Source organism: Capsella rubella, unplaced genomic scaffold (genome assembly GCF_000375325.1).
Source record: "Capsella rubella cultivar Monte Gargano unplaced genomic scaffold, Caprub1_0 scaffold_1, whole genome shotgun sequence".
Lineage (NCBI taxonomy): Eukaryota > Viridiplantae > Streptophyta > Magnoliopsida > Brassicales > Brassicaceae > Capsella > Capsella rubella.
Window position 1 is genome coordinate 13,282,319 of NW_006238923.1, and position 10,022 is coordinate 13,292,340.

The 10,022-nt window shown below is 34.9% G+C and overlaps 1 long non-coding RNA gene across 2 annotated transcripts; it reads left to right on the plus strand.

Moving 5' to 3' along the window:
- Nucleotides 1-652: 652 nt before the first annotated feature.
- LOC111828571 lies at nt 653-1,962 on the plus strand. 2 transcript variants are annotated; one of them, XR_002832394.1, is made up of 5 exons: nt 653-758; nt 880-926; nt 1,012-1,422; nt 1,501-1,788; nt 1,873-1,962. It is a non-coding gene; the product is annotated as an uncharacterized LOC111828571 (long non-coding RNA). The 2 variants fall into 2 exon arrangements; XR_002832393.1 differs by lacking the exon at nt 880-926.
- Nucleotides 1,963-10,022: the final 8,060 nt, after the last annotated feature.

Consider the following 10,022-nt stretch of genomic DNA (forward strand, 5'->3'; position numbering starts at 1 on the left):
CCTAAAGATTATGGGTGAAAATGAGAAAAGGCAGAAAGTTCATGGACCCAACAATTGTACTCCATCAACTCATCTCACTATTCTACCTTTTCAGATTAATTTGTGTTACAAAATGTATTAATAAAGATTAACTAGTGTTAAATGTCTAAACTAATACTAGTACTACTATCCGATCAAAATGTTATTCTTTTGGGTCATATAATCACTGGTTTCAAGGTTTTTTTGTCTCTTCTTCTATATATTCAGTAGGTTTGTCTCTTCTTCTCTATATTGTCTCTTCTCAATTCTAATTTCTTTGCTGGTTTAACATTAATTGACAACACAGTTGCTTTTTAAGTTTGTTTGAGTTTGATTCCCTGCTAAGATTGGTTAAGTTTGTTTCCATGTTAAGAGCAGAGTTAAACTTAGCTTTACATGATTTTATATTGATTATATCTGATTTTTAAACTGGAGAAGTGATTACATGCTTGGTTAGAGATTCATGTCTTGTGTCTTATGGGTTCACATGATTGGTTTTGTGTCATATGGGTTCACATGTTTGGTTTTGTGTCGTATGGGTTCACATGTTTGGTTTTGTTTTATGTTTTGTTTTCTATGTCTCATATATATGCATGTACTAATATAGAAAGCCTAGTGGTAACTGTTGCTTGTAACTGCTGGTTAATGGTGTTGATTCCTTTGTATTGTAAACTTTGAGGCACATCGCTGGAAAATGCATGACCATCACAACTTGTGTACAATTAACACAGCCTCTAAAGGTACCAAAATTAGCTAACCTGAAGATAAAAATTTTCCTGATATGGCAAGGTTTAGTTTTGATTTAGTTGTGAAATTTTTTAATATATAAATAAGTTTTTGCTTCTCATTCTTATTTCTCAGTGTGTGCAAGTTTTCTTTCTCCCTTACAAGAAGACTGTAATGGATAGGTCGTATTCTAAGTTATGTGTCTTTACTTTTGTTTGAGATGATGATTTAAACTGATTCTAACTTTCTTTTGCTTTCTGTCTTAAGAGCTGCTTTTAAGAAGGATGAGGACACCTCCTGGAGCCATCCCAAATCAAGCTGCAACACCCACATGTTCTCCTACAAGCGCTGCTTCTTCATACGCAAACAATTACAGTCAAAGAACGCTTGATGCACTACTTTCAGCTCCTGCAAGAGAGTCTAAGCCGCACCTCCACCCAAGAAATATCAATGGAGCTTTATGATAAGTTCATAATAACATAAAATATGCTTGTTTATTTGTATAATCTGTGAAGGTTCTCTTCACTATCTGTTTCATTATATTTTCTCAGGTTTGGTGTTGATCCTTCTATATACAAATCAGTTCTCACAATATGGCAAAGCAATTTCATGGGACCATGGAAAAATTGGTAAGATGTTCCTGAGGATAGGCAAAAAATTTGGTGGCACACTTTTGTGGTAATAATTCTTTAATTGCTCTAAGTTAAGGGTTTTCTTTACTTTCTTTCAAACTACTAATCTCTGCTTTTTTTGTAGCAACAATTCTACTGGGAACAACGTTTCTACGATGAAGTCTACTTACATTGGAAGAAAAAGACAATGAAATCAATTGGTGACCGCATCAGCAAGAAGAAGAGGATGAACAAGAAACCCAAATACTCTACTCAAGAGCATTGGGACCTCCTAATGGAGTATTAAGATTCAGAACCAGCTCAAAAGCAGAGCAAGTCCGTAGCTGGAAGCCGCATGTCTGATCCTCTTAATCGAGGTATTCATAAGCATTGTGCTGGCCCTCGAGCATTTGCAAGTATTGATTATAAGCTGGTAAGCTTTTCAGTTTGGATATCCATTAAGTTGTGTTTGATTTTGAATGTTTGTTGAGTCTTGTTTATTCTTTTTCTTTCATAGATAAGTACGTCTAAAAGTGGGTACATCTACGGATTAGGCAGCGTACAATACCGGGAAATCATTCCATCCAAATAAAAGCGTTTCTATGGCTCGCAACCTTGACAATGAGATGCGCATCATTGGTCTGGAGAAGAACAACGAGGCGCTCAAGGAACACAATGAGGAGCTCAAGGGTGACATTAATGTGTTGAAGGCTGGCATGGATAAGGTAGTGGACAATTTGGCTGCACAACGACATATTTTCTCTCACGTTTTGAATTCTATGGGATTTCCTCTACCTCCTACTACTCCTCATGTTCCTCCTACTACTGCTCCTCCTACCTCGGCTAGTTCGTCTGCTGCTGTTGGTTCTCCTACTATGGATGTCTCTTGATAAGTCTGTATTTCATCATTTTCTGAGCATGTATTCATCATCTTTTCAGCATCATTCACTTGTTGATTCGCATCATATTGATCCCTTTATGCATGTTTTACATACTTAGGTAGATTTTATGCATATCATGCATGTCTTGCATACATTCTGCATATTTGGAGTGTTTCAGGTACTTAGGAGACATGCAGAGCGAAGCAAAGGAACAAGCGTTACTCGACATGTATATGATCGAGTGGGACAATCAAGTGAGAAGTAGAGATACGTTGCAGAAACATACTTCACTTGATGCACATGACTGAGTACGCGGATCGAGAGGATGATCGAGTGAACTGAGGGAATGCAAAACAAAATCAACTGTCACTCGATGGGCATACTCGAGTTACACGATCGAGCAAAGCAGAAGAGTAGCAGATGATTTCACAGATCACTCGACACGCTCACTCGAGATACATGGTCGAGTATGTAATGATGTAGAGAAGAAATTATGTGTTACTCGACACGCTCACTCGACCAACATGGTCACTACAACTTTTAAACCGCTTTTTACTTTGTCGTTTTATGTTTTAAGTTTTGCCCAAACATTGCTATAAATAGGTCTCTTTTGGCATTGTCCAGGGGATTGAGTTTTATTCATTAGGTTTTGTTGTTAGCCACCAAACAATCCAGAGAATTGTAATTCAGATTTCTTTGAAGTTATTAAGAGTTTGCACTTAGTTCTTTGATTATTTTTTTTTATCTTTCCGTCATCTCTATTATTATGCATGTTTTGAACGATTTTGGGTTTATGATGTTTAACATGATTTATGTGTCTGACTAGTGTTAGGATTTTTCAGGATGGGATAAATTAGGTGGAGAATGTTAGTTTGCTAGAGTGTTTAAGTTAGATTCGTTTGTTCCCTTCTGGATTCGAGTATTCATAGCTAATTCCACTCTGATCAACTGGAATTAGATCCCAGACATTTCAGCACCTACCAAGGGTTTGGGATGACATTTGATGTTGTGTTCTCTTTTCTTATTTCAAATTTTTAGCATATAATCTGCATTCATATGTGTGCATTGAAAACCCCTAAAATTTTGAAATATGTTCAGAAAAAAATCTTTAAAAACAGAGTGATCATGTAGCTTGCATTTGCATATTAGGTTTGAGTCTAGATTATTTCATGTAGGACTGTTGCAATAGCATAGGGGGCGATGATGATTTACACCTTGTTAACTTGCTATGATTCACTAGTTGAGATCCATGCCCTGGTTTTTACCTCTTTGATGCATGATGATTGAACTTGAAGTAAGTCTGAAATAAACTTGGAATTCATGAAGAGCATTCTTGAATTTGGTTGAAACATGTTGTGATATGATCTCATTCCTTACCTTATAAGAACTTAATTTTGACTTGCAAATATCTGGTTGTGTTTTGCTTGCATGCTCATGGTTAACATATACATATTTGGATCATCTTCCTCCTTTCACCACTCTTGTTGATCCAAATAGCTGATCTTTCTTTTGATCAGTTTGTCATACCCACAACATATCCTTTTCTTTCAAGCCAATTGATAATTTTTTAGTGGTAGGTCTTTTACCGGATTATGCTTGGGGAGAACGTGTTAGGTATGAGCCGACAGGATTAAAATCATGAGTAGCTCTGATTGGGGTTGATGTTGAAGGGTAGACATAGGGATCATTTGGGTTTAGATGATTAGGAGTAAGCACTTGGGAACCATTGGGTAGTCAAGGTTTTATTCATGTATGCATTTGTTGGTCCTCACCTTTAGCATTCTCCCTAAAGCTCAATCCATTCATTGAGAGATCCTCGTCCTGAAATTGTTTAAACCCTCTTGATTCTCAAAACCTTTTTCTGCCTAGCCAAGTGAGTTTGTTAAGCCTTGCACAACCAGATTCATATTCTTGAGTAATGAATTTTAAAATGAATGAATGATTTGAATGCATGTGTAGATCAAGGGATAGTATCAATTTCGGATTTGATGAGTTTGTCTAAAGTCTTTAAGTAAAGCTCTCTCAGCATGCATCAAAGACTTAGTAACCAAGACATTGATTTTATCTGCTCTATCTTGCAAGTTACAGGTTCTGAGACCCCATTTTCAAACCTCTCTTCCACTTTGTTTCTTTTGCTTTGCTTGAGGGCAAGCAAAGACTAAGTTTGAAGGAGTTGATAAGTCTGTATTTCATCACTTTTTGAGCATGTATTCATCATCTTTTCAGCATCATTCACTTGTTGATTCGCATCATATTGATCCCTTTATGCATGTTTTACATACTTAGGTAGATTTTATGCATATCATGCATGTCTTGCATACATTCTGCATATTTGGAGTGTTTCAGGTATTTAGGAGACATGCAGAGCGAAGCAGAGGAACGAGCTTTACTCGACATGCATATGATCGAGTAGGAAAATCGAGTGAGAAGCGAAGATACATTGCAGAAACATACTTCACTCGATGCACATGACCGAGTAGGCGGATCGAGTAGCGGATCGTGAGGATGATCGAGTGAACTGAGGGAATGTAAAACAGAATCAACTGTCACTCGGTGGGCGTACTCGAGTGACACGATCGAGCAAAGTAGAAGAGTAGCAGATGATTTCACAGATCACTCGACACGCTCACTCGAGATACGTGGTCGAGTATGTAATGATGAAGAGAAGAAATTATGTGTTACTCGACACGCTCACTCGACCAACAGGGTCACTACAACTTTTAAACCTCTTCCACCTCTAGTTGTCTCTCCACCTGCAGTTGTTCCTAGTTATGTCGCTGCCGCTGCTGCTCCCGCTGTTTGAGGTTCTTATATGGAATGGTGTACTTCATTAGGATTATAAGTAGGTTTATGTTTTAGGCCTTTTGAAACCTTTTGGTAATATTGTAAACTACTTAACTTAATTTGCTAATCTAATATTAGGATTTAATTTCAAAATGGTTTAATTGTAGTTTTTAAATTTCAGGTTTTAATTCTAATATTTATTTACGTTTTAAAAAATAATAATTTTTAATATATAATTAGCCATGAATTTTATTTGACAAATTCGGAAATGAAAACAACCAATATAGCCACGATTGCTTAAAAACATTTGTGGCTACAACATGCCACGATAATGCTACTATTTAAATTTGTAGCTTATTAATAATGCCACGGTATTGCCACTAACCTTATTTGCTATATTTTATCACGAATATAGTGTGACTAATTTGTGGCAAAACTAGCCACTAATATTATGTGGTTGTTACGTGACTAATCTGTGTTACGGAACCCGTGTGACAAATTCGTGGCTACACAGCCAGGAAAAGCCACAAATTCAAATAAGCTACGAAGCTATAGCCATGTTTATTTTTCGTGAACACTCGTGGCTATATTGGCTAATAGCTACGAATTTTAAAGCCCAGCCACGAATATCCAAGTGGCTATATCGATTTTTTTTCACTAGTATAATTTCATCAATCATCCGACATCTCCAACCTTCACGTAACATCATACCAAACCCCAGTCCTATTGTGAGTTAATATTCTAAAGGTGGTGTATTTTTTCTTACATGCGTCATACCTATTCTTAAAAGGGTTCCATTTGTCATACCCCTCTTTCGTTTCTCTTTGAACTTCTTCATGATGTAATCTTTCCTAGTTTGGTTCATTCCTATACTCGTTCTATTTCTCTTTTTTCCTGAAAAAAAAATTGAGTTTCTTCACCAATTTTAGAAACAATGCAAAAAAAATCTCTGAAACAAAACCACTAAGATCAAAACCAAACATTAAAAAAATAACCAAAACACTTACATCATTTTTTTCTAAACACTTGCGTAGTAACCTGGAAAAAAAAAGTTAAACAAAAACACATTAAAAAGAAGATTTTACAAATGATATTTGAACAAAGAGTATAAAAACAGAACAATGCAAATGCAAAGAGAGAATCTAATTTGAACACTTTTTTGCAAACTATCCTAATATTTCTGTTTTTATGCAGAGTGCAAACAGAGACCCAAACCCATCCAAAACTTATGAAACTTGGTGGAAAACTTCACAACAGACATATGAAACCACAAGAAAATACAGATCATGATTTGGATCTACGGTTTAAAAGTTATGACCAAATTCTCAACACAAAACTAGAATGACTCAATCCTGCTAACAATTAACTTTAAAAGTAAATTCCCATCAAACCAAATGAACCAAAAGACAATATTTATATCAATGGCAAGATTTTTCTTTCAAGTTTCCAGAACATGTTTTAGAACTAAAATCCAAGGTCTGTAGCCAAAGAAAACCCTACTTGTGATCTAGAACATTGAAGCAAATAAGCAGCGAGAGAAAGAGAGAGGTACTAACTTGGGTGCGTGAGCTTCTAAACCTAATTTCTAATATGCAAAGAAGCAGAGGCAGAGAGAAAATAGGTTTATATGAAGAATCAAAATCTTAAATTGTTCTGAAGAAAGAGATTTATCGTGAAAAGATATAGAGAAAAAGAAGTTTTTTGTCGACAATTGAGAAAATTAAATTTGATGAAAAGAGTTTTTAGGTTAGGTTTTTCTGTGGTTTCTCAAAAATGATGAGGTTATTTTTGTAATTTTTCACATTAAACGCCACTTTTAATTGTAGACGCTAGGTTTAATTAGCGTCACAATTTTTTCGTCGCATAATACTACGTTTTGGCGAGTAGAAGTTGAATTTTATGTGTTTAGAGTGGCTTCATCTGGGCCGCTTATCACTCCAAGATTCATTTGTGTCGAAAAATTGAATTGATTTAACATTTTCATCATCTGTTGGAGAAGAAGAATACGGAGGATTGAGATGAATATGGCATCATCGATCCATAATATGGTTGATAGTTTGGAACAGATGATAGCATAGATATGTTTTGAACCTAGCGTAAAACCTGTTTTGAGTTGGCGAGGGGTAGCATTGTCTTTTTGTCCTTGGATAAAACACATAATATGGCACATCAAAAACAAGTTAGGGGAAAATGTCAGTTTCAATTTTTTGAGTTTCATAAAGGGCATAAATAACAAATTCCCATTAAAAACCCTCGTTCCCTCCAGTAAACTTTGCCGTAATCATAGCTACCCCATCATAGTTGAGCCTCGAGGAACTCCACATACATCTGCCGCCTTTCACAATTAAGGAAGTAGCAACACCGGATTCTCTCCGTCGCCATGAAAGAGCGCAGTTGCATCGCTGGAAAGAAAACCACACTGTATCGTTGCTGAAGAAAATAAATTGCTCACTCTTGCTTCTCCTTCATCATGCAAGTTCAAGCCTTCATTAAGAGCAAGGTGAGAGCGCCTTCCCCGGAGAGGTAGCAAAACTAGATTCTGAAGTTTTGAGAAAGTTGGAAAAGAGAGAAGGGAGAGAAAAAATAGAGAAAAGTGTGGTTCTTTTTTTCCCCATGATAAAGTTTTCTTCTTCGACTACGCTAAACTTGGTAGAACCGTGGATCATAAATAAATGACTGGATTTAATGGTTGAGATTGTAACTAAATATATATAAATAATTATGGCTAAAGAAATGTTAACGTGTGTATGTCTGGATATAGGAAGAAGCAAATGGTGTTAGACCATCAACAACCACCATGTTGAAAAATAATTAAGTAGTATAATGGCTACAATGAAGAAGCGGAAAAAGAAATTCTAAGTGTATTAAAACTTCTTGAATCAATTCAATGGAATTTTCTCGACCCACATATGTTTTCATTTCTTTCTCCGAGAAACTAAGAAATAGGGAAAGATGACAAGTGGTGTATTTTTACTGGACACTGAGATTTTAGAGAGTATTTTCTCATCTTATCTTTTTAAGATCAAGTATTATCTAGCAAACAAAATTTTTAAATATTACTTCCTACATCAAAATTTATCTTTTTTAAACTCTACATAAACAGAGACTTGGTCCATTTTATTTGGACACCGGAAAACACCATTTCTACTATAATATTTTAACTATTCTCAAATGGATTCCAACAAAAATCCTACCCAAAATTCTACTAATTACCATTTTCTCCTTCCAAATCCCAAAAATGATCAAAAAATCTATATTTCAAACCCAAATTATACCGTTTCATCATGTCATCTGTTCCAAACTATAATTCATATTATGGATCCATGATGTCATATTCATCTTAAAATATAAGTGGTGGAGGGTGTTGAATTTTTATTAAACAAAACTATAGGAGATATTAAAATTAAATTGAGTGTTGAATGATAAAGTGGAAGAGATAAGATTATGTAGAGTGATAATAAGACTATGAGTCTGTTCGTTTGATTACCGCATGTGGTAGCGGCAACGATATCGGCAAAAAATTTATTAAGTTGTTATTCATTTTGTCGCCGCCACTGCTACCTCACATTTGATGTTCGTTTCGAAAAGATGTCGCTGTAGTTACTGCTGGTTTAGTGTTCGTGTTGCAGATGATGCGTCAAAGTTTCATTTAATTTTCATAAATTTTATAGAAGTTTATTTCAAACCAACAAAATAAAATTTACATATATTTTGAATGAATAAAATGTTATTTAAATATATTTAAAACCATACAAAATATTTATTTAGCTTGTAATAATTTTTTAGATAAATTTATAATTGTAACAACATATTTTGTGATATATTATGAGCTAAATTTAAACAAAAATAATAAACCAAAACAAGAAAAAGATAGACTAAGTCATTAACTAAAAATAATACACCAAGTAATAAACAAAAAGACAGTCGAAGTCACTAACTTAAATAATAAACGAATTTATAAAGAAAAATAGCAAAAATATGTAATAAGGTAAACACCCTTTACCATATTCATTAGTAATGTTGCTACAGAAAGCTTCCATCGCTCGATCACCAGTTGGGTCATATCCAATATGGCATTCTTCTTCTTCCTCTGCCACTTGTCCGTCTTATTCTCCTCGTTGTCCTTCTTTTTCACCAGGATATTCTTCTACTCTTTGCCAATGCAAATAATTATCATCTTCCCAAGGTGAATCTTGTATGAAGTTTTTTAGTGTCATCGTTGTTGTTACAAACTTAATCCACTTAGTCATACCATATTTTGGATGCTTACCATCCCAAATCCTCTATTTTGCTTTTCATACTCCAATTGTCCTCTCGTTCACAGATTGCAAACATGAAATGGAGACCATCTCCTAACTCCAAGAAATGCATTAAGTGTCTCTAGTACACTCTCAATACTAGATGCATGCTCACACTCCAACATTTGTTCTGCTATTTTATTCTTCTTCGCAAGAGCTTCAGTATGTTTTACAACAGCTTCAACAGCTATATCCTTCTCTTTACGCTTTTTTATTGCTCTTGTATTTCCATTTTGAGTTTGTGGCTAGGTTTGTACTTGACTCTGTTTTCTCTACTATTGGCACTGACATATATTTTTCAACGGAATCAACTTCATAATCATCATCATCTCTATCCACTGTAGAGTTCAAACTAGCTTCTCCAGTTTGAGTGCTCCATCCTTAAGCTCTGGTTACTACTACATCTGGAATGAATATGGAAAAGGAAACTTAGGAGAATTTTGTGTATGATTATTGTTATGATCCACTTAGCAAAGGAAACATTTAAGGCTAGAGACAGAGTTTATTGGAGAATAATAAGAAAATTATGGCAGAAATGATATTTTTTTATGTGTCCAAATGAAATGAACCAAGTGTCTATTTGAACAAAAAAAAAATTATGAATTCTCATATACTTTTTTTTTGAAAAAAAAATTGTTTGCTATATAATAATTGATTTTAATGGATAGGGTGGAAAAAACTTCAAAAGCACAACAGCCAATTAC